The following is a 25,219-nucleotide window of genomic DNA, read 5'->3' as shown; positions in this document are numbered from 1 at the left end:
TTTCCAGCTTTTCTATGCACATGAGGTGACTGAAAATACTATTGGTTGGGTCAGGTTCACCTTATTTCTCAAAGTGATATTTCTGCTTTTAACAGTTTAAACTGGTCTTTTGCAATAGTTTTGCCCAATTCATCATTTGATTTCTTGACTGCTGCTTCCATGGGTAAAAGTTTCTGTAAAAAATAGCTCTAAGAAACTCAATAGGAGGATGCTCTTTAGTAGCAATTACAGAGGGGCAAATCAAAACCATAGACATACTATTTCACTTCCACTAGGATAGCCAAATTTAAAAAATCAAGAAAAATAACAAGTTAGGATGTAGGGAAATTGGAAACACCTACTGCTAGTCAGAATGCAAAATGGTAAAGCCCTCTAGCAAAACTGTAGTGGTTCGTCAAAAACTAAAAATAGAACTTTCATGTGACCAAGCAACTCCACTCCTACTTACATAACCAAAAGACTTGCAAGCAGAGGCTCAGAGACTTGTACATCCATGTTCACTGCAGCACTGTTCACAATAGCCAAAAAGTAGAAACAACATAAATGCCCATCTACAGTTGAACGGATAAACAAAATGTAGAAGAAATGAACTATCAGTACACATGCTACAATACGGATGGAGCTGGAAGACATTCTGCTGAGTGAAATAAGTCAATCGCAGAAGGACAAATACTGTACGACTTGACTGATGTAAAAATGCAAACCCAAATCCACCGCCATCCAGTCGATTCTGACTCATGGGCAATCCTATAGGACAGAATAGAACTGCCCTATAGGGCTCTAAAGCTGTAATATTTACGGAAGCAGACCGTTACATCTTTCTCCTGTGGAGTGACTGGTGAGTTCAAACCGCCAACCTTTCAATTAGCAGTCGAGTGCTTAACCACTCCGATACCAGGGTCTGGAAAAAGACAAGAAAAGCAAATGTGTGGAGAAGAAATTTCATTAGTGGTTATTGAGGTGAGAGGGAAAGGAAAACGAAAATGAGATGGGGTTAAAGGTGATAGAAATACCACATTGATTAAGGGCAGTGTTGCATGGCCGATTATTCTAATAACTACCGGTAAGTTGGAACCTGTAAAAAGTTGAATTAGCAAAATTTGTGTAATATATTCACAACAATAACAACAACAACAAAACTACTTGCTGAGGCTGCTTAAATCTCATGAGATTTAGAGGTTTATGACCATGGTTTCATGGGACATCCCAGTTAATTGGCCTAATGACATGTTTAGTGCTTCTGTTCTACCTTCTAGTTTGTTGTGTAGCGCCAGGTGTCTTAAAAGCTTACAAGCTGCCATCCAAGATACACAGGTGGACTCTGTTCACCTGAAGCAACAGAAGAAGGAGAGTCAAGAATAGGAGGAAGATATGGAATACGTGGCTAATTGGCTTCATGAACAATTGCCTTCTTTGCCATGTGATCAGAAGAACTGGATTGTGCCTGGCTACCATTAGTGAACATTTTGATCAAAGATTTCATAAAAGAATCCTGATGAAAACGGGGAAAATGCAGGACAGAATTTTTAAAAATTCATGGACTCCAGACTTCCTGGAGCCAGGAACGTTGGATAAACCCCTGAAACTCTTCCCCTGAGATAATCTTTAAACCTTAAACCAGTAAGAATTCCCTGAAGTCTTCTTAAAACCAAACGATGTTTAGCTTAACTACTGAAAAATGTCTGCATTGAGCATTATAAACTTTTAATGACTATAAGGTATCAAATTGACAGCAGCAACTCCAAAGATTTGACAGGAATCTCAGGAGTCAGTGAATTTATGTTAATAGGGGAAGACCAGCTTAGAAAAGGATGACGAGAATGGTTGCACACCTTGAAGAATATCATCTGTCACTAAATTGTACATATGGAAACTGTTGGATTGGGGTATGGTTTGCTGTGCATATTCCCAACAAAAACAAAAACATTAGAAAAAAAATTTTAGATTCAACAAAAGATATATAACAAAAACTGTTTAAAAGATTTATTGAATGTTATGAGTTACATGAAATGTGTTGTCAAATCAGAAGTGTCAAATTTTCTTTGGGTTAAAAATTTATGTGTCAGCGTGCCTGATACTAGACAACAAGCACATGATACTGTCATAATTTTATTTTTTAATTAGTCATTATTTCTTTTGAATCTAGCATCATCTGAGGCAATGTCTTTAATGGGGAATTCCCATCATTTACCTATGGAGGTTTTTTTTTTTTTAATTACTATTCAGATGTTTAGAGACTTAATCCAAAACAGCAAAACCAAACCTATTACTGTGTAGTCAATTTTGAGTAGAACTACCCCATAGGGTTTCCAAGGAGTGGCTGGCGGATTTGAACCAACTAACCTTTGGTTTAGAAGCAGAGCTGATAACAACTGTGCACCAGGGCTCCAAAAACTTGATGACCTTGTTATACTTGGGGTATCCTGTATTTTTACGGAAATAACGAGGGCCTTCTGTTTTTCTTTGCCAACTGCACTTTCCCCCACAAGGCATTTTCATAAGTGCCGCTATGCCAATTTTTTTCATGTTGCTGTAATAAAAACTAGCATACGGCGCTTAGCAAAATACTTCATGGGAAAAGGCATGGTTGCAAAACAAAAGTAGAAGGTACATATTGTTTCTGTAAAAATATAGTATCCTGACTATATAGTATTACATCTCAAGATTACTATGTGTTATATCCAAAGTTCTTTGAAGATAAGCTTAGTTATTGTTCAGAAATTTTTTTCCTAAATTTTTTTAAATTGTCTTCATTTGACTTTGCATTACTTTTGTAATTAATTTCCATTAGATCTTTCACTTTTAAGAATTATTTTAAGTTAATCATGGCCTTTTAAAGTTTTGTCATTTGCATATAAGTTTTTATCTTGCTGCCTCACTGAAAAAGCTTGATCAAAATAGTCCAACAAAAGATGGACTACATTGGACGTATGAAAAAGGTGTGATATTTTGAAGATGGAATACACTAGGCTGAATTAAGATTTCCAGAACTCTCGTGTAGAAGTTGATGGGTTTACAGACTGCTGCTGATCCAGGATTATGTAGAAATGAAAGTAACTACACAGGACTGAGTGGACTAAAAGATTACTATGATTACACTTACTAGATCAGACTCAAGCTTGAGAACAAAAGAGGACAGAGGAACATCACAAATTTAATGGTCTGTGAGGCCAGCTCACAAATCAAGCTTCTACCCTTAAACAACATAAGGGAAAACAAATAGGGATTCCAGTTTCTTAAACGGTATACAGCATTTCTTTGGTAAGATCAAGTCAATTCCACAAAAACACAGGTTTTAGATAAAACTGATTAACTTGCCAGAGTCTCACATGGAGGTATATCAGACCCTCTGCCAAAACCTGATCACCAAAAAAAGTGCCCCACAGAGGAAAATAGACAATGCAAGTGGGAACTCATTTTCCCAAAGTGATCACTGAAATTCCGAAATTCTACTAAAGTCAGCTTATAGCGTTTTGGAACATGAACCCCAAACTAGTGTCCCAGTAGAGGGAGCCCCAGGCACACCTCTTGTCTTACTCATCTAGTGCTGTTATATCCAAAATACCCCAAGTGGATGGCTTTAACAGCTCTTTTCACTTTCTTCTGAGTGCTCACCATAATTGTCTTTGATGTCCAGAATTCCACCAACACTCTCTTCAAGGCAATCTACGCTTCTACTCTAAGGCACTTTAAAACTCGTCCAGCCTCTATCCATTCCCAGTTGAAAAACAGCTTCCACATATTAGGTATCTGTCAAAGCACCACCCCACTCCTACTGCCAAATTCTTAGTTACCTAGTGCTGCTATAACAGGAATACCACAAGTGGATGGCTTTAATAAACAGAAATTTGTTCTCTCACTGTCTAGAATACTGCAGGTCCAAATTAAGGGTGCCATCTCCGGGGGAAGGCTTTCTCTCTTTTGGCTCTTGGGGAATGTCCTTGTCATCAGTCTTCACCTGGTTAAGGAGCTTCTCTGCCCAGGTTTGCAAGACAACTTTTTCTGAGAATGTACAGGTTAGGTACACTGTTTGTATCCAGGGACCCTGGGGAAAAGCTGACAACATTCTTTCTTAGCTCGGTTACAAAGAGAAACATTTCTTTAGATACCAGATTAAGTCTGTACGAAAATTAACTGTTGTCATGTAAAAGCGGAAATAACAAAATGGAGTCACAAGGCCTAAGCTCGAACTAGCCTTTTCAGGTACACCGAATGCTTCTATTTTGAAAGCTCTTACACAGAGGGAAAGGAAAATCAAAGAAGAATCCACATTGTTAGATTACGTGTCTATCAAGGCACAGAGATTTGGATTACTAACCTGTTGATGTCGAGTGGATTACAACTCATAAGGACTCTATAGGACAGAATAGGATTGTCCCGTAGGGTTTCCAAGGCTGTAATTTTTACAGAAGCAGACTGCCACGTCTTCCTTCCGCAGAGCAGCTGGTGGGTTTCAAACGCCTATCTTCCATTAGCAGTTGAACACTTAGCCACTGTGCTAACAGGGCTCCTTTTTCATTACAAAAAGATGAAAATAAACACATTTAGATATCCGTAGGTCAAATTCTACTCCACCAAAACTACAATTTAGAAGCTTCCTGACATAAACAACTTGGTTATTTAACTAAAAATGAGAGGTGGCAAACTACAGAATGTGTATCTTTTCATGATTCGAGAGCCAACTCACATGATAAGGAAAACAGTTGATGAACTGTTGTAGATGGAAGAAAGGAGAATTCTCAGACTAAACCTCTGTGTTGCACATGCCTTCTTTTATCTGTTAGTTTTTAACTCCCAGCGGATCAACAGTTCTATCCAAGGACTTGTCTGACTTGGACATGCCCACCCAACCTCATGTCTTGGCGATTCTTGGAATTTGAGATTTTAGAGTTGTAAAGACCCCACATCCAGCCTAGTCTCTTATCCAGGTGGGTGAGGGGTAGAACACAGATTCATAGGCCCTCAAGATCTCAGCATAGCAAGGTTTTATAAATTTTTGTACATGCGACTTATCTGATTTGTAAACTATTACTTAAAGCACAATAAAAATAAAAAATGATGAAGAAGGAAATGGTTTGTGAGACATATTTACAACAATCAAAAAAGGGATGCTGAATCTGCTGAAATCTCATCAGATTTGATTTCTTGGGTTGGGCGTTTAGGATCACGTTTTCATGGCATATTCTGATTAATTGGCCTAATAACATGCTTAGTAGTGATACTTTGTAGTTTGTTGTGTAGTGACTGGTGGCTTAAACACATACAAGGGGCCATGAAAGGCATAGCAGTTGGTCGGTATTCACCTGGAACAACAGAGGAAAAACGTGAGACAGGAATATAAGGAAAATAAGGGAAGTGTACGTAATTGTCTCCATGAAAACCTGCTTCAAGTACCATGAGACCAGAAGAACTGGATGGTACCCAACTACCATTAATGAACATTTTGATCAAAGACTCTATAGAAGAATCCTCCTAAAAAGGGATAAAATACAGATAAGAATTTCAAAATCTCACTGACTCCGTCTTCTTGAATCCATAAAGGTTGAATGAACCCCTGAAACTATTGCTCTGAGATAAACATTAATGCTTAAACCAAAAATATCCCCTGAAGACTTCTTAAAACTGAACAGTAGTTTAACTTAACCACTAAAAAATGCATGCCTTGAGCGTACTACCCTTTTAAGAACTATCTATGTGGGATCAAATTGACAACAGCAGCAGGGAAGATTAGATAGGAAACTTAGGGAGCAATGAATTTATGTTAAAGGGGGAAGAAGAACGCAGAAAAGGAGGATGAGAATGGTTACACAACTTGAAGAATCAATGTCACTAAATGGTACATGTAGAAACTGCTGAATTGGTGTATGTTTTGCTATGTGTATACTCAACAACAACAAAATAAGTAACATTCAGAGAAGGTCCTTATCTCTTCTGAGCTGCTTCTGAGTGTTCTTCATGTGGCTTGTCAACTCTCTTCCTCCATCTCAGTTTCTCTGGCTGACTTGTTGGGTCTCTTTTATATCTCAAAAGACATTGACTCAAGACACAGCCAGCACTAATCCTGTCTCATTAACATAACAAAGGCAACCCATTCCCAAATGGGAATATAAGCACAGATATACAGGGCAGGATTTATGACAATACTTTTGGGAGAGAGAATTCAGTCTGTAACGTTCCACGCTTTGGCCCCCAAATTGAATATATCTGCCACATGCAAAACCCATTCACCCCATCACATCATTCCAAAAGTCTTAAATCAACTCTAAGTTCAAAATCTCATCTTCCAAGTCATCTAGATCAAATACGGGTGAGACTTGAGGCATATTCCAACCTCGGACAAAATTCCTCTTCATCTGTGAACCTGTGAAATCTAGGCTACAAATTATCTGTTTCCAAAGTACAATAATAGAACAGACACAAGGTTGACATTTCCATCACAAGAGGGGCAAATTAGAGGGCAAGAAGGGATAAGGGGCACCACATAAGTCCAAAACCCAGCACCCCAACATATATTATCCCTCAAGTCTTCAAAACAATCCTCTGTTCTCTGAGAACATCCAGGCAATGACCCTGCATTCCAGAGTCTAGGTGTTGACCATGATCTTTGGATTCTGGGTGTAGGCCCCTGAATCCTGTGCTTCAACTTGGCCTTTGAGGCCCACTGCGGTGGCAACACTTCTCCCTTGCCTTGGGCGGCCCCGTTCTTCTAATCCCTCCAGCAACCCCACCACCTCAAACCCAATAAACCCTGTTCTTTTTTGTATGTGTGCTTTAGTTGAAAATTTACAGCTCAAGTTAGTTTCTCATACAAAAGTTTATACACACATTGTTATGTGACCCTAGTTGCTGTCCCTGTAATGTGACCACACATTTCTCCTTTCCACCCCGGATTTTCCGTGTCCATTCAACTAGCTCCTATCAATTTTGCTGCCTCATCTCGCCTCTGGACAGGAGCTGCCCATTTAGTCTTGAGTATCTGCTTGAACTAAGAAGCACACTCTTCATGAGTATCATTTTATGCGTTATAGTGCAGTCTATTCTATGTCTCAAGAGTTGGCTTTGGGAATGGTTTTAGTTCTGGGTGAACAGAGAGTCCAGGGGTCATGTTTTCTGGGGTTCGTCCAGTCTCAGTCAGACCACTAAGTCTGGTTTTTTACTAGAATTTGAGTTCTGCATGGTGCTTTTCTCCTGCTCTGTCAGGGGCTCTCTATTGTGTTCCCTGTTAGGGCAGTCATTGGTGGTAGCTGTGCACCATCTAGTTCTTCTGGTCTCAGGGTGATGGACCCTCTGGTTTATGTGGACCTTTCTGTCTCAGCCTTACACATTTATTCAAAACCCTTTGCTTGTCAGCATGCTGGGTGTTCTCCCTGACCCTTTGACTGAGCTGGCACTTTCTGTGCAGTCTTTAAAATCCCACGCTATTTCTGTGAGCTCACCAAAGTCCTCAAGCTTGCCTACTCCAACACCTTCATCAATAACCTTGTGTTATATATTGTGACAGACGTCATGGTTTTTCTTCCTCTTGCTTGGATCCTTTTCATATATGCCAAACTGCGTATTATATACTGAGCATCTGAAGAAAGGAAGGGAAGTGACTTAGTTACCTAGAGTTGCTGTAACAGAAATACCAGAAGTGGGTGGCTTTACCAAATTTGTTTTCTCACACTTTAGGAGGCTAGAAGCCTAAATTCAGGGTGCTGCCTCTAGGGAAATGCTTTCTCTTTCTGTCGGCTCCAGGGGAACGTCCTTGTCTCAGGTCGTGTTTTTCTGTTCCTTGATGATCTTCACGTGATGTGGCATCTGTTTCCCTCGATCTCTGTGCGTTTGTTTGGTTGCTTGCTTAAAATTTCTCTTTTTATATCTCAAAAACGGATTGATTTAAGTAAGATTTCTGAGATTTGAAAAGTGATTCATACTATCTTCACTAACACTGTCTCATTAACATAAGAAAACCCACTCCCAGACGGAATTATAACCACAGGGATAGGGTTTAGGATTTACAACACAGATTTCTGGGGGACACAACTCAATACATAACATTTTACTTTTTGACTTCCCCCAAATTCATGTCCTCACCACATGCAAAAAACATTCACCATGGCCCACCATCCTAAATTTCTTAAATCGACTCCAAGCCCAAAATCTCATCTTCTGAAACCTGTAAATGAAATATGGGGCAAAATTCCTTTGCATCTGCAAACCTGTGAAACCTAGACTACAAGTTATCTGTTTCCAAAGTACAATGGTGGAACAGGCACAAGGTAAACATTTCCATTACAAATGGGGGAAATCGGAGGGAAAGAAGGGATAATGGGCACCAACCAAGTCCAAAACCCAGCAGAACAAATTTCATTAGTTCTCAAGGCTTGAAAATAATCCTCTGTTCCCTGAGAGCATCTGGGCAATGTTCCCACCCTCCAGAGCGTGGGTGTTGGCCATGCTTTCTGGATTCTGGTTGGAGGTCTCTCGGCTTGGGGTTTCACACCTAACTTCCAAAGCCACTGGGTTGGCAACTCTGCTCCCTTGGCTTTAGGTAGCCCTATCCTCCTAGTCCGCCTGAGTGGCGACTATTTCCCCTCGACCCTGGCAGACACCATTCTCCTGCCCCTTGAGCATGCCATCCCCACTCCCTCAGCTTTCAGCAGTAGACCAACCCTCTTGGCACAACTGAATGGCAGCCCCACAGGCCAAAACCGAGTTGCTGGAGATTTCAGTCTTTGAAACCTAGGAGGGTGTGTCTGCACCCTTTGAAACCCAGGAGTTCTTGGCTCCACCCGTCGACAATCAGTCAGCCCTGGTTCTAGTGTTCCTTCCAACTTCTCTACTGATCTCAGAGCAGCTGCAGGGATTATTCTTCTCTTGGAGGACAACAGACGTAGCTCCTCTGCCCATTTTCTTGCCTGTAGAATTCCAGGAGGCAGAGGTCTTTCCTTTTGCAGCCACATCCTTAGCAAACATTCTAGGACACGTGTCCTTAGTTTGTTCAACAGAATTTTCCAAACCTTTAAGTTCTGTTTTCATGTTGCACAGTTCATTTTTAAGTCCATCTTTTTCCTCTTGCATTTTACTATTAGCAAAAGAAGAAACCATGTGACCTCTTTAAGACCTTGCTTAGAAATCCCGTTGCCGTTATATCCCGGTTCATCAGTTATAAGTTTTGCCTCCCACAAAACATTTGGACATAATTCAGGCAAGCTCCTTGACGTTGCCTAAAAAGAATTAGTCCTCCTCCATCGTCCAATCACAGGTTCACCTTTTAAAGCCCCAGCAGAAGCACATTTAATGTCCACGTGTCTAGCAACATTCTGTTGATGGCACCAACCTACTCTCTGAAATGATGGAGAATTTTCTCTATGGCTCTCCTCACTTCTTTCTGAGCCCTCACCAGAATTGCTTCTGATGTCCATAGTTCTACCGACCTTCTCTTGAAGACCATCTAGGCTTTGACTATTACGCACATTAAAACTCTTCCAGGCTTTTCCTATTACCCAATTCGAAAACCACTTCCACATTTTAGATATTTTTTAGAGCAGCATCCCACTGACCCATAACAAATTCTTAGTTGTCTAGTGTTGATATAACAGAAATAACACAAGTGGGTGGCTGTAACAAACAAAGCTATTTTCACAACAGTTCAGGGAGCTGGAAGTTCAAATTCAGGGCACCAGCTCTAGGGAAGCTTTCCTTTCTCTGTGGCCTCTGAGGAAAAGTCGTTGTCTCTTCTCAGCTTCTGATCTCAGTTTCTTGCTTATCTTCATGTGGTGTGGCATCTGTCTTCCCCCAGCTCTGCTTGTCTGCTTGGTTGCTTGCTCAATCTGATTTTTTTTTACATCTCCAAAGAGATTGACTTAAGACATACCTTACACTGATATTGCCTCATTAACATAACCAAGAAACCCCACTCCCAAATAGGACTATATCCACAAGTATAGGGATTAAGGTTTATAACACATACTTTTGGGGGATACAAATTCGATCCGTAACGGGAAGTATAAAGCATTTTCTCCTGTGGGTCTCACCTCTCGTTTGTCTCCTCGTTCTACGAAGCCTGCCTGCTTATGTCTGTGTGTTCTACAACCACATCACTTGTGCAGGGGTCTTTGCCGTTCTGTACACGGTGGTCGCTTCCATGACAAAGCCCTTCATCCACAACTTGGTGAACAAAGGCATAAAGGGAGCCCTGCAGACGTTTCTCTACAGTGAGTCTTCCTGCCAGAGACATCGCCAATGTCCTGTGCTGGACACATGAGTCCATGGGTGATGGAACAGTGCAGTTAATAGTGTGAACTCTTAGGTTTTCCTTTCCTGGCTTGAAAATCTTGATGCCACCTTAATAGAAGGTGGTTTTGAGAAATATGCTTAGCTTCCCTGTGCCTCAGTTTCCTCATCTGGGAAAGAGAGGCTATGACAACATGTGCCACATGTGGTTGATATGAGGATTAAATGAGCTAATATGGTAAATCACCAGCACAAGAAATACCACGTGAAGTTCCAAGTAGATGTTGGCTATTGTTATGTAAAAGGGAAGTTTTGATGTGTCCCTGGATCTTGTCCCATACTGTTAGGCCAGTTTCTGGCCACGTGCAACGGCTTCCACCAGGGCTGCATACCCCAGGATGCATGTAGGATGTTCAGCAGCCTTCTTGGCCTCTAAAACACTAGAGTGTATTAGCACGTGCCTCCCTCGCAGTGTTTCCAGATATTGCCACATATCCTGAGGTGGAAAATGATCCCCAGTTGAGAATCACTGGTGTAGGGGGAGTGTCTCCAAAACAGAAAGAAAACATTTCATAAGGCTATAAGGAAATAAATGGGGACTACATCCTTGTCACATCTGGGAATTTGGGAAATATGATTAGGGACTGGACTTGTGTTAAAAGAGTAGCAGGGATGGAGACTTACAATTTTCCTAGATTCGTATTTTCTACAATTCACTCCCCCCCCCCCTTTTTTTTTTTTAATGTGCCTTTGTAATCCTTGGCTAAAGAGTGAACCGCAGGAGTGAGTTCAGGACTGAGTTAAAAGGCTGTCTGGGGGCCATACTCTCGGGGTTTCTCAGTCTCTGTCAGACCAGTAAGTCTGGTTTTGGCTTGTGAGTTTGGATTTTGTTCTACTTTTTCCTCCAGCTCTGTCTGGGATCCTCTATTGTGATCCCTGTCAGAGCAGTCGGTGTTGATAGCGGGGCACTACCTGGTTGTGCTGGACTGTCTGGTGGAGGCTGTGGTAGTTGTTCATTACTGCTTTACCTTGTGTCTGTGCTGTTCTTCATTATTCCTTGCTCCATACAAGGTGAGAAAAGTGGAGTATCTTAGATGGCCACTCACGAGCTTTTAAGACCCCAGATGCTACTCAACAAAGTAGGATGCAGAACACTTACCTTTTAAAGTGTGTTATGCCAATTGAGCTAAATATTAATGAGTCAATGGTCCCTAGCCCTCAGTCCAGTAATTCGGTCCCTCAGGGAATTTAGATTTGTCTATGAAGTTTCCATGACCTTGGCTTGATCAAGTTCTGCTGACTTCCCCAGTATTCCCTAGTGCCTTAGCCTTCATCAAAGCTTCCTCTTAACTATTCACTAGTATTTTTCTTTCCCTCCTCGCCCTTCCATTGTAACCATCAAAGATTGTTTCTGTGTGTAAAACTTCTTAAGTTTTTTAATAGTGGTCTCGAACGGTATTCGTCCTTTTGTGATTGACCCATTTCACTCATTAAAATGCCCTCCCAACTCATCTGTGTTGTGAGATGTTCCGCAGATTCATCATTCTTCATTATATTTGCATAGGATTTCATTGTGTTCAGGTACCATAGGTTGTTTACCCATTGTCATGGGTTGAATTGCATCCCACCCCCCCAATATATCTCTCATTTTCGATAGGTCATGATTCCGTTTTATGATTGTCTACCATTTTATCTTCTGATTTCTCTGTGTTGTAAATCCTATCACTATGATGTAATAAGATGAATTAGCGGCAGGCAAAAAAAAATTTTTTTTTTATATTGATGAGGTCTACAAGCCTAGGTAGTGTCTTAAGGCGATCTCTCCTGAGATATAAAAGAGAGAAACCATCAGAGAGACATGGGGACCTCATACCTCCACGTAAGCAGCGACAGCAGCAGTGTGTGTCCTTTGGACCTGAGGTTCCTGCACTGGGATGCTCCCAGACCAAGGGAAGACTGATGACAAGGAACTTCCTCCAGAGCCAGCACAGACAGAAAGTCTTCCCTTGGAGAGGACAGTGCCTTGAATTCAGACTTCTAGCCTTCTGGACTGTGAGAGAATAAAATTTCTCTGTGTTAAAACCATCCACTTGTGGCATTTCTCTTATAGCAGCACTAGTTGACTAAAACATCCATTCACCTGTGGATGGGCACTTAGGTTATATCCATCTTTTTGCTATTGTAGACAATGCTGCAGTGAACATGCGTATGGGTATGTCTATTTGTGTGATGGCTCATTTCTCTAGGGTATATTCCTAGGAGTGGCATTGCTGAATCCTATGGTATTTCTATTTCTAGTTTTTTATGGAAGCACCAAAAATCGTCTTCCAAAATGGTTGTACCCCTTTACATTCTCACCAGCAGTGCGTAAGAGTTCGAATCTCCCTTGTCTGTGTCATCTAGTGCTGCTATAACAGAGATACCACAAGTGCATGGCTTTAACAAAGAGAAATTTATTTCTTCACAGTAAAGTAGGCTAAAAGCCCAAATTTGAGACATCGGCTCCAGGGAAAGGCTTTTACTGTCAGCCTTCTCCTCAGTCTACCCCAGGATTGGGAGCTTCTCTGAGCAGGGACCCTGGGTCCAAAGGACACGCTCTGCTCCCGGCAGTGCTTTCCGGTATGAGGTTCCCGTGTGTCTCTGCTCACTTCTTTCTCCTTTTATCTCTCATGAAAGGTGGTGCATGCCACACCCCAGGGAAACTCCCTTTTCATTGGATCAGGGAGGTGACCTGGTAAGGGTGTTACATCCCACGCTAATCCTCTTTAACATCAAACTACAATCACAAAATGGAGGACAACCACAGAATACTGGGAATCATGACTTAACCAAGTTAATACATTTCCAGGGGGACATAATTCAACCCATGACATCCCCGCAACCTCTCCAGCACTGATTTTTGTGTTGTTGGTGTTGTTGTTTTGTGCCAATAATGTTAGGGTGAGAAGGTAGCTCAAAGTTTTCCTTAATTTATTGTGGTTTAGGTGAAAGTTTACAATTCAAGTCAGTCTCTCATACAAAAACTCTACAGAACTCGAGATGCAGTCCCAGCTGCTCTCCCCTTAGTGAGAACAGCACATTCCTCCTCTCCACCCTGCATTCCCCGTGTGCATTCAACAAGCTCCTGTCCGCCTCTTCCTTCTCATCTCGCCACCACACAGGAGTTGCCCACATAATCCTATGTGTCTCCTTGAGCCATGAAATTCGGTCCTCAGCAGCATCATTGTCTTATAGTCCAGGCCAATCCCTGTCTGTAGAGTTGGTTTCGGGAATGGTTCCAATCTTGGGCTATCAAAGGGTCTTGGGACCATGGCCGTCAGGGTCGCTCGGTCTCAGGCAGACCATTAAGCCTGGTCTTTTTATGAGAATTTAAAATCTGCATCCCACTATTCTCCTGCTCCATCAGGGATTCTCTCTTGTGTTCTCTCAGGGCAGGGATCACCAGCAGCCGGGCACCACCTAGTTCTTTGAGTCTCAGGCTGATGGAGTCTCTGGTTTATGTGGCCCTGTTTCTTGGGCTTATATTCCTCTTGAGTCTTTGGTGGCCTGCATTCTGCTTTGCACCATGTGGGTTCAGACCAACGGATGCATCTTAGATGGCCGCTTGCAAGCGTTAAAGACCCCAGATGCCTCTCACCAAAGTGGAATGCAGACTCTTTTCTTAATACATTTTGTTATGCCAATTGACCTACATGTCCCTTAAACCCACGGTCAGAAAAGTTCAGTGAGAATGGTTGCGTGACTCCAAGAACCTAATCAATGTCAGTAACCGGTACATGTAGAAAAGGTTGAATTGGTGTATGTTTTGCTGTGTATATTCTCTACAACAAAAAAATACAATTATGGAATTAAAAAGAGAAAGTTGACAATTTAAACCCACCCCAGCGCCTCTGTGGCAAAGACGACATGATTTGCTTTTGTTAAAATTACAGCAAAGACCACTCTATGGTACAGTTCTACTCTGTCAGGTGGTGTCACTATGACTCTAAAATTACCTCAGTGATACCTAACAACAAGTAGATACACAAAAGGCTTGAAAGTAGGGACGCAAACAGGTATTTTTACACCAATGTTCAAGCAGCACTATTCAAAATAGCAAAAAAGTGTAAAAAAAACCCAAATGTCCGTCAACAGACGCATGGATTAAAAAAAATGGAATAGTATTCGGTCATAAAAAGAGATTAAGTTCTCATAAATGTTACGCCATGGATAAGGCTTTAAAACATTATGCGAAGTTCAATAAGACACAAAAGTATCAACTTTGTACAATCCCACTTAAGTATCTGTAATAGGCAAGTATATAGAGACCAAATTGTTACGAGGTCCTCACCCTTACATCCCAGTTCATCAGTTATAAGTTCTGCCTCCCACAAAACATTTGGACATAACTCAGGCAAGCTCTTTGACGTTGCCTAAAAAGAATTAGTCCTCCTCCATCGTCCAATCACAGGTTCACCTTTTAAAGCCCCAGCAGAAGCACACTTAATGTCCACATGTCCAGCAACATTCTGTTGATGGCACCATACATACCCTCTAAAATGATGGAGAATTTTCTCTATGCCTCTCCTCACTTCTTTCTGAGCCCTCGCCAGAATGGCTTTTGATGTCCATAATTCTACCGACCTTCTCTTGAAGACCATCTAGGCTTTGACTATTACACACATTAAAACTCTTCCAGGCTTTTCCTATTATCCAATTCCAAAACCACTTCCACATTTTAGATATTTTTTAGAGCAGCATCCCACTGTCCCATAACATATTCTTAGTTGTCTAGTGTTGATATAACAGAAATAACACAAGTGGGTGGCTGTAACAAACAAAGCTATTTTCTCCACAGTTTAGGGAGCTGGAAGTTCAAATTCAGGGCACCAGCTCTAGGGAAGGCTTCCTTTCTCTGTGGCCTCTGAGGGAAGGTCCTTGTCTCTTCTCAGCTTCTGATCTCAGTTTCTTGCTTATCTTCATGTGGTGTGGCACCTGTCTTCCCCCATTTCTGGTTGCCTGCTTGGTTGCTTGCTCAATCTGATTTTTTTTACATCTCCAAAGAGATTGACTTAAGACATACCTTACACCGATATTGCCTCATGAACATAACCGAGAAACCCCACTCCCAAATAGGACTATATCCACAAGTATAGGGATTAAGGTTTATAACACATCCTTTGGGGGGGTACAAATTCGATCCGTAACGGGAAGTATAAAGCATTTTCTCCTGTGGGTCTCACCTCTCGTTTGTCTCCTCGTTCTACGAAGCCTGCCTGCTTCTGTCTGTGTGTTCTACATCCACATCACTTGTGCAGGGGTCTTTGCCGTTCTGTACACGGTGGTCGCTTCCATGACAAAGCCCTTCATCCACAACTTGGTGAACAAAGGCATAAAGGGAGCCCTGCAGACGTTTCTCTACAGTGAGTCTTCCTGCCAGAGACATCGCCAGTGTCCTGTGCTGGACACATGTGCAAACGGGTGATGGAACAGTGCAGTTAATAGTGCGAACTCTTAGGTTTTTCTTTCCTGGCTTGAAAATCTTGATGTCGCCTTAATAGAAGGTGGTTTTGAGAAATATGCTTACCTTCCCTGTACCTCAGTTTCCTCATCTGTGAAAGAGAGGCTATGACAACATGTGCCACATGTAGCTGATATGAGGATTAAATGAGCTAATATGGTAAATCACCAGCACAAGAAATACCACGTGAAGTTCCAAGTAGATGTTGGCTATTGTTTTGTAAAAGGGAAGTTTTGATGTGTCCCTGGATTTTGTCCCATACTGTTAGGCCAGTTTTTGTCCACGTGCAACGGCTTCACCAGGGCTCCATAGCCCAGGATGCATGTAGGATGTTCGGCAGGCAACTTGGCCTCTAAAACACTAGACTTTATCAGCACGTGCCTCCCTCGCAGTGTCTCCAGATATTGCCAGATATCCTGAGGTGGAAAATGGTCCCCAGTTGAGAATCACCGATGTAAGGGGAAAGTCTCCAAAGCAGAAAGAAAACATTTAAAAAGGCTATAAGGAAATAAATGGAGACTACATCCTTGTCCCATCTGGGAATCTTGGGAAATAGGATTAGGGACTGGACTTGTGTTAAAAGAGTAGCAGGGATGGAGACTTCCAATTTTCCTAGATTCGTACTTTCTGCAATTCACTTCCTTTTTTTTTGTTTTGTTTTGTTTTTAAATGTGCCTTTCTAATCTTTGGCTGAAGGGTGAACCTCAGGAGTGACTTCAGTACTGAGTTAAACGGCTGTCTGGGGGCCATACTCTCGGGGTTTCTCAGTCTCTGTCAGACCAGTAAGTCTGGTCTTCTCTTGTGAGTTTGGATTTTGTTCTACTTTTTCCTCCAGCTCTGTCTGGGATCCTCTATTGTGATCCCTGTCAGAGCAGTCGGTGTTGATAGCGGGCCACCATCTGGTTGTGCTGGACTGTCTGGTGGAGGCTGCGGTAGTTGTTCGTTAATGCTTTGAACTAATCTTTACCTTGTGTCTGTGGCCTTCTTCATTATTCCTTGCTCCAGACAAGTTGAGAAAAGTGGAGTATCTTAGGTGGCCGCTCACGAGCTTTTAAGACCCCAGATGCTACTCCACAAAGTAGGATGCAGAACATTTTCCTTATAAAGTATGTTATGCCAATTGAGCTAGATGTTAATGAGTCAATGGTCCCCAGCACTCAGTCCAGATATTCGGTCCCTCCGGGAATTTGGATTTGTCTATGAAGTTTCCATGACCTTGGCTTGATCAAGCTCTGCTGACTTCCCCAGTATTGCGTAGTGCCTTAGCCTTCATCAAAGCTACCTCTTAACTATTCACTAGTGTTTTTCTCTCCTTCCTTGCCCTTTCCTTGTAACCATCAAAGATCGTTTCTGTGTTTAAAACTTCCTATGAGTTTTTGTAATAGTGGTCTCGTACAGTATTCGTCCTTTTGTGATTGACCCATTTCACTCATTAAAATGCCCTCCCAACTCATCCGTATTGTGACATGTTTCGCAGATTCATCATTCTTCATTATATTTGCATAGTATTCCATTGTGTTCAGGTACCATAGGTTGTTTACCCATTGTCATGGGTTGAATTGCATCCCCCCCAAAATATCTCTCAGTTTCGATAGGTCATCATTCCCTTGTATGATTGTCTACCATTTTATCTTCTGATTTCTCTAGGTGTTGTAAATCCTATCACTATGATGTATGAAGCTGAATTAGCGGCAGTGACATTGATGAGGTCTACAAGCCTAGGTAGTGTCTTAAGGCGATCTCTCCTGAGATATAAAAGAGAGAAACCATCAGAGAGACATGGGGACCTCATACCTCCACGTAAGCAGCGACAGCAGCAGTGTGTGTCCTTTGGACCTGAGGTTCCTGCACTGGGATGCTCCCAGACCAAGGGAAGACTGATGACAAGGAACTTCCTCCAGAGCCAGCACAGACAGAAAGTCTTCCCTTGGAGAGGACAGTGCCTTGAATTCAGACTTCTAGCCTTCTGGACTGTGAGAGAATAAAATTTCTCTGTGTTAAAACCATCCACTTGTGGCATTTCTCTTATAGCAGCACTAGTTGACTAAAACATCCATTCACCTGTGGATGGGCACTTAGGTTATATCCATCTTTTTGCTATTGTAGACAATGCTGCAGTGAACATGCGTATGGGTATGTCTATTTGTGTGATGGCTCATTTCTCTAGGGTATATTCCTAGGAGTGGCATTGCTGAATCCTACGGCATTTCTGTTTCTAGCTTTTTATGGAAGCACCAAATCGTCTTCCAAAATGGTTGTACCACTTTACTTTCTCACCAGCAGTGCATAAGAGTTCGAATCTCCCTTGTCTGTGTCATCTAGTGCTGCTATAACAGAGATACCACAAGTGGATGGCTTTAACAAAGAGAAATTTATTTCTTCACAGTAAAGTAGGCTAAAAGTCCAAATTTGAAACATCGCGTCCAGAGAAAGGCTTTTACTGTCAGCCTTCTCCTCAGTCTACCCCAGGATTGGGAGCTTCTCTGAGCAGGGACCCTGGGTCCAAAGGACACGCTCTGCTCCCGGCACTGATTAGGGGTAGGAGGTTCCCCTGTCTCTCTGCTCACTTCTTTTTCCTTTTATCTCTCATGAAAGGTGATGCATGCCACACCCCAGGGAAACTCCCTTTTCATTGGATCCGGGAGGTGACCTGGTAATGGTGTTACATCCCACGCTAATCCTCTTTAACATAAAACTGCAAACACAAAATGGAGGACAACCACAGAATACTGGGAATCATGACTTAACCAAGTTAATACATTTCCGGGGGGACATAATTCAACCCATGACTTCCTTGCAACCTGTCTAGCATTGATTTTTGTGCTTTTGTTGTTGTTGTTGTTATGTGCCAGTTATGTTGGGGTGAGAAGGTAGCTCATAGTTTTCCTTAAGGTATTGTGGTTTAGGTGAAAGTTTACACATCAAGTCAGTCTCTCATACAAAAAGCTGTGCAGAGCTTGCTACGCAGTCCTAGCTGTGCTCCCGTTAATGAGACAGCACATTCCTCCTCTCCACCCTGCATTCCCCGTGTCCTTTCAGCCAGCTCCTGTCCCCCTCTTCCTTCTCATCTCGCCACCACACAGGAGTTTCCCACATAATCCTATGTGTCTCCTTGAGCCATGAAGTTCACTCCTCAGCAGCATCATTGTCTTATAGTCCAGGCCAATCCCTGTCTGTAGAGTTGGTTTCGGGAATGGTTCCAATCTTGGGCTATCAAAGGGTTCAGGGACCATGGCTGTCAGAGTCCCTAGGTCTCAGGCAGACCATTAAGCCTAGTGTTTTTATGAGAATTTAAGATCTGCATCCCACTATTGTCCTGCTCCATCAGGGATTCTCTGTTGTGTTCTCTCAGGGGAATGATCACCAACAGCCGGGCACCATCTAGTTCTTTGAGTCTCAGTCTGATGGAGTCTCTGGTTTATGTGGCCCTGTTTCTTGGGCTCATATTTCTCTTGAGTCTTTGCTGTTCTTCATTCTCCTTTGCTCCTTGTGGGTTCAGACCAAATGATGCATCTTACATGGCCGCTTGCTAGCGTTTCAAACCCCAGAGGCCTCTCACCAAAGTGGAATGCAGACTGTTTTCTTAATACATTTTGTTGTGCCAGTTGACCGACATGTCCCTTGCAACCATTATCTCCAGATACCTGTCCTTCGTACTCTGGTCTTTGAAGCTTTTGGTTGTATTGAGGAAATTCCTTTTGGTTTACTTCAGTTGTACTTCCCGTCGCCTACACTTTTCTCTGCTATCTAGTTCCTGAATATCCCTCTCTCCCTGCCTCATTGTGGTTTAGATTTGCATTTCTTTAATGGCTGGTGATGGTGAGCATTTTCTCAATCCTCTGTTAGCTGCCCCACATTACCATTATTAATGAAATTCTGCAGCTTTGGAAGTTATCAGAAATGAAATGGAGCTCATAAAGATCAATATCCTAGGCATTACTGAGCTGAAATGGAGTGGTATGGGCCATATCAGACATTCATATGACCAACTATGCCAGGAATGACAAATTGAAGAGGAATGGAATCACATTCATCATCAAAAAGGACATTTCAAGATCCTGAATTACAACACTGTCAATGACACCGTAATATCCATATGCCTACAAGGCAGAACAGTGAATACAAATATTATTCAAATTTATGCATCAACAACTAACGCCAGAGATGAAGAAATTGAATATTTATTCAACCAGAAAGAGAAATGAAGTTGTGGTACATGCAAGGTGATCGATGAACCTTGAACACATATTACAACCAGTGAAATAAGCCAGACACTAAAGGACGAATTTCATACAATTCCATTTATGTGAAATGTCCAGAACTGGCAAAGGCAGAGAGAACAGTTTATTTTTAGTTACCAGGCGCTGCAGGGAGTGGAAATGGGGACTTATTGCTTGTTGGGTACAGAGTTTCTCTTTGGGGTGATGAAAAAACTTCTCTTATTCTTTAGGTGAAACATTACACCTTAAGTTAGTTTCTTATTAAGAAATTTACATAGATATTGTTTGGGGGCATTAGTTGGAATCCCCTGGGTTCCCTGTGTCTATTTGACCAATTTCCATGTCCCTTCCTGCCTTCTCATCCTGCTTTTGGGTTGGGGCTACCTACCTGGTCTTATAAATCTAATTGAACTAAGAAGCACATTCCTCATGCTTATTACTTCCGGTTTTACACTCCTGTCTAATCTTTGTCTGATGAGTGGGCTTGGAGAATGGTTTCAGTTAGCGGTTCGCAGTGTGTCTGGGGGCCAAGGTCTCAGGGGCTCCTCTAGTCTCTGTCAGACCATGAAATCTGCTCAAACATGAATCTGAGCTCTGTTCTACGTTTGTATCCTGTTTTGTCCGAGACTTTGTGTTGTGTTCCCTGGTAGGACAGTCATTGCTGGCAGCCAGGCACCATCTAGTTGTTCTGGTCTCAGGCTGGTGCAGTCTCTGGTTCATGTACTCCTTTAGTACTTTGGGCTCGTATTTTCTGTGTGTGTTTGGTTTTCTTCATTCTCCTTTGTTCCAAATGGGATGGGATGAAGAAGTTTTGAAATAGGGTTGATGGTTGCACAACATTGTGAATGTAACTAATGCATTTGTACACTTAAGTTGTTTAATATGACAAAATTTATTTTTACATGTGTTTTACAAGAGTTTTTAGATTCACTTATAAGAAACAAAAACAAATTATGCCTACTTGGTTCATACAAAAAAGATATAAGAAACTTCGATAGATTCTGCACCCTCTGTTATAAAAACAAAACAAAAATGGGATGCCATATTTTTCATAGTTTTGAAATTGACTTTATTTTTAGAGACACGAGTATTTACTGAAAAATTGTGCATCAAGTACAGAGTCCCCTTGCACCCCACCTACACCCAGTGTTTCTCCTATTGTTAACATCTTGCATTTCTGCGGTGTGGGGTACGTTTGTAACAACTGGCACATCAATAGTGAGTTCTGGTTTTTAACTAAAATACAGATTTCATCAGGGTTCACTCTTTGTGTTAGGTTTTGACAAATGCATAATGTCATGAGTCCATTATTACATATCCTACAGCATAGTTACACAGTTGTTAAAATTCCCTGGGCTCCACCTATTCGATCCTCCTCCCTCTCCCCAAATCCCTGGCAGTCAATGATCTTTGTACTGCCTCTACACTGCATACTTTTCCAGAACCTCATAAGCTTCGGATCACACAGGATGTAGCTTTTCTAGACCGGCTTCTTTCATTTAGTTTGGATTTGAGATTCTTCCATAACTTTTCCTACCTTGATAGCTTAATTATTTTCATCACTGAATAATACACCATTGCATGGATGTCTCACTATTTGTTTACACATTTACCTATTCAATGACATTTTGGGTGCTTTCAATTATTGTAATTATGAAGAAAGCTGCTATAAACATTTGTGAGCAGGTTTTTATATGGATATATGTTTTTAACTCATGTGGATAAATATCTAAGAGTGTTACTGCTGGATCAGAATGGGAGGCCTGTGTTTAGATTTCGAAGGAACTGTCAGCTTGTATTCCAAAGTGGAATTCCCATGGAATACAATTTTTTTCAAACAACACTCTTAAACCAAATACAAGAAGAGTGTATTTCATTGTATGCAAAATAACATCCCTAAAAATATTAACAAATATAAAACCACATTTGCTCCTGGCTATTCCCTACAGACTTATTTGTTATAGTCAAGGACTTTCCAAAAGGTAAAATTTAGTTTGGACTGAGAAAGTAACAAACACTGATGAGGACAACCCCGTAGTGAAAATGAAACTTTCATAGGCACAAAGGAATTCTAATGACCCCTTCTTGGAGGTAGTACTGCTTTGTTACACACTGAGAAACTTTGTTTTTTTATCACTGACTTTCGGAAATTTGCTGTTTGAAATTATATAATTAAAGATGAAACACCCCCCTTTTGACAGGGTAGTCTCTCCACAGTGAGATCTTATATATGATGTGAGGTGTGATGAACAAGGAAAGGCTTTCTCACGCTCCTTACATTCCTAAGTCCTCCACTATAAGTTTTTATATGTCTTCTGAGGGAAGAGAAATCACGAAAGGCCTTCCCACATTCCTTATATTGATATGGCCTCTCTCCAGTATGAATTCTTCTATGTGTCATGAGGCCTGAGGGCTGCCTAAACGGTTTCCCACATTGCTTACATTCATAAGGTTTCTTTCCACTGTGAGTTCTTATAAGTGAAGTTAGAAGAATACCTAAATGTTTTCCCACATTCCTTACACTCATAAGGCCTGACACCAGTATGAGTTCTCATATGTGAAGCAATTCCTGAAAAGTAACTAAAGGCTTTCCCAAATTTCTTACATTCATAAGGGCTGTCCATTGTGAGTTCTTATATGTGTAGTAAGGGATGCAGCCTGACTATAGGCTTTCCCACATTCTGTACATTTATATGGCTTGTCTCCACTGTGAGTTCTTCTATGACTAGTGAGATGTGAGGAACACTTAAAGGCTTTTCCACATTCCTTACATTCATAAGGCCTTTCTCCACTGTGAATCCTTCTATGTACAATGAGGTATGAGGATTGCCTAAATACTTTCCCACATTCCTTACAATCATAAGGGCTCTCTCCACTGTGTGTTCTCATATGTGAAGTGAAGTTAGAAGGATACTTAAACGTTTTCCCACATTCCTTACATTCATAAGGCCTGACACCATTATGAGCTCTCCTATGTGAAGCCATCGCTGAAGAATAACTAAAGGCTTTCCCACATTCCTTGCATTGATATGGCTTCTCTCCAGTATGAATTCTTCTATGTGCCATGAGGTCTGAGGCCCGCCTAAAGGCTTTCCCACATTGCTTACATTCATAAGGCTTCTCTGCACTGTGAATTGTTATATGTGTAGTGAGGGTTGAGAGCTGACTAAAGGCTTTTCCACACTCCTTACATTCATAAGGCCTCTGCCCATTGTGAGTTCTTATATGGTTAGTGAGGTTTCCTGAGTGACTAAAGGCTTTCCCACATTTCTCACATTCATAAGGCCTCTCTCCACTGTGAGTTCGCATATGCGAGGTGAGCTGTGAGGGATCTCTAAAGGCTTTCCCACATTCCTTACATTCATATGGCCTCTCTCCAGTATGAATTCTTCTATGTGTCATGAGGCCTGAGGACTGCCTGAAGGCTTTCCCACATTGCTTACATTCATAAGGCTTCTCTCCACTGTGAGTTCTTCTATGTGAAGTGAAGTTAGAAGAATACCTAAATGTTTTCCCACATTCCTTACATTCGTAAGGCCTCTGTCTATTGTGAGTTCTTATATGTGTAATAAGGGATGAAGCCTGACTAAAGGCTTTCGCACATTCTGTACATTTATATGGCTTGTCTCCACTGTGAGTTTTTCTATCATTAGTGAGATGTGAGGAACACTTAAAGGCTTTTCCATATTCCTGACATTCATAAGGTCTTTCTCCACTTTGAATCCTTCTATGTACAATGAGGTTTGAGGATTGCCTAACGTCTTTCCCACATTCATTACATTCATAAGGCCTCTCTCCAGTGTGAGTTGTTATATGTGTAGTGAGGTATGAGGGCAAACCAAAGGCTTTCCCATGTTCCTTACATTCATAAGGCCTCTCTTCACTGTGAGGTCCTAAATCTGCAGTGAGGGCTGAGGAAAAATTAAAGGCTTTCCTATATTCCCTACATTCATAAGGCTTATCTCTGTTATAGAAAAGGAGGGATAAAGGGTCACTAGAAGAACTTTCTTTACATTCACCCTTATGACCTCTCACATGTGTCCAAAAGAACGAGAAACTACAGAAATCTTTCCCATACTCATTACATTTATACTGATTGTCACTAGTGAGTGTTGTCACAGGATTCTTAAGAGTTGAGATACAAATGAAATCCTTCCCACATACCTCACACTTATGGGGTTTCTTTCCACTAAGAGGTCTCATAGGAGTGGTACCACCACAGGCTTCTCTAGATGTAATAAACTGACAGGCATGGTGGTTATGTGATGAGGGATCCATGATGGCTTTTTCACAGTCAGAGCATTCAAAAGGATTTACTTCTGGAGGATTTCTTTTCTGCACGGTAAGATTTGGAATCCGCCTGAAGGTTTTCCCACACGCATTGCCTTCGTTACTTTCACGGAGGTTTTCTACTGTATGAATTCTGTTAAAAACAGGCAACATGTTGTTGGAAATCAATTATTTCCACTTCACCATTACCTGACAAAGCGAACATGCAATTTCTGGCTTGACTTCTCTCCTGTTTCATAGTTCAAATCATCTAGCAGAAACAGTAGCATAATTGTCACTGTTTTTCTAAAATATGAGACTTTCTGATCATTGTGTTTAAGTGAAATATGTTTCAAATACTCAATGTCTGACACACATTTATGAAAAAGTTGTGAAAATTCTCTGAACACGTAAGTTTTCAGCAAACTTTATACATACACAATATACGTACACATATATATATATTTATATATGTATAAACACATATCAGGGCTTCAAACTGGTTTGTATTGCTTCAACAATTGCCAAAGTAAATAACGGCAGTGTTCGCGCTGGATATCTGTTGCCCATGGGATTTCAACCTGTGTTGGGAACAAACCACAGAGCCCTGAACAAAGATGGCAGCCAATCTCATAGCTTTCAATGTGCATCGATCCCCACAGTACTGTCAATGATCCGATCTGTATGAATTCGAAAAAGTTTCAGGAACCTGCTGCAGAACACTCAACAACAGGACTGTGACAAGCAACACACATTCAAAGCAGCGTAGTGGGACATCGTCTTTGTGCAGGGCACTGCCAACTATTCTCTGCTCACGTCAAAATCCAACAGGCAACAAGTTTGGTGTCTAAGCAATGTGTACACCGTCCTTCTTTATGTTTGCAATTACTGAACTGTTCCAAAACAGTTGGAAGCCTTGGTATATACAGATCAGCATAGGAATGTGTATTTTAACGTCATCACAACTTAGGATTTTCTCCAGAAGCACTGTTTTCTCTTGTTTCAATGACAC

The 25,219-nt window shown here is 41.5% G+C and overlaps 1 protein-coding gene across 10 annotated transcripts in view; it reads right to left on the bottom strand.

Moving 5' to 3' along the window:
- Positions 1–25,219, bottom strand: part of LOC126069370 (zinc finger protein 208-like) — a 464,532-nt gene that overhangs the window by 361,602 nt on the left and 77,711 nt on the right. The window lies entirely within an intron of this gene.

The sequence above is a fragment of the Elephas maximus genome, chromosome X, assembly GCF_024166365.1.
Source record: "Elephas maximus indicus isolate mEleMax1 chromosome X, mEleMax1 primary haplotype, whole genome shotgun sequence".
Lineage (NCBI taxonomy): Eukaryota > Metazoa > Chordata > Mammalia > Proboscidea > Elephantidae > Elephas > Elephas maximus.
Note: the sequence above shows the minus strand (reverse complement) of the source record. Positions and strands in the feature narration are given on the sequence as shown.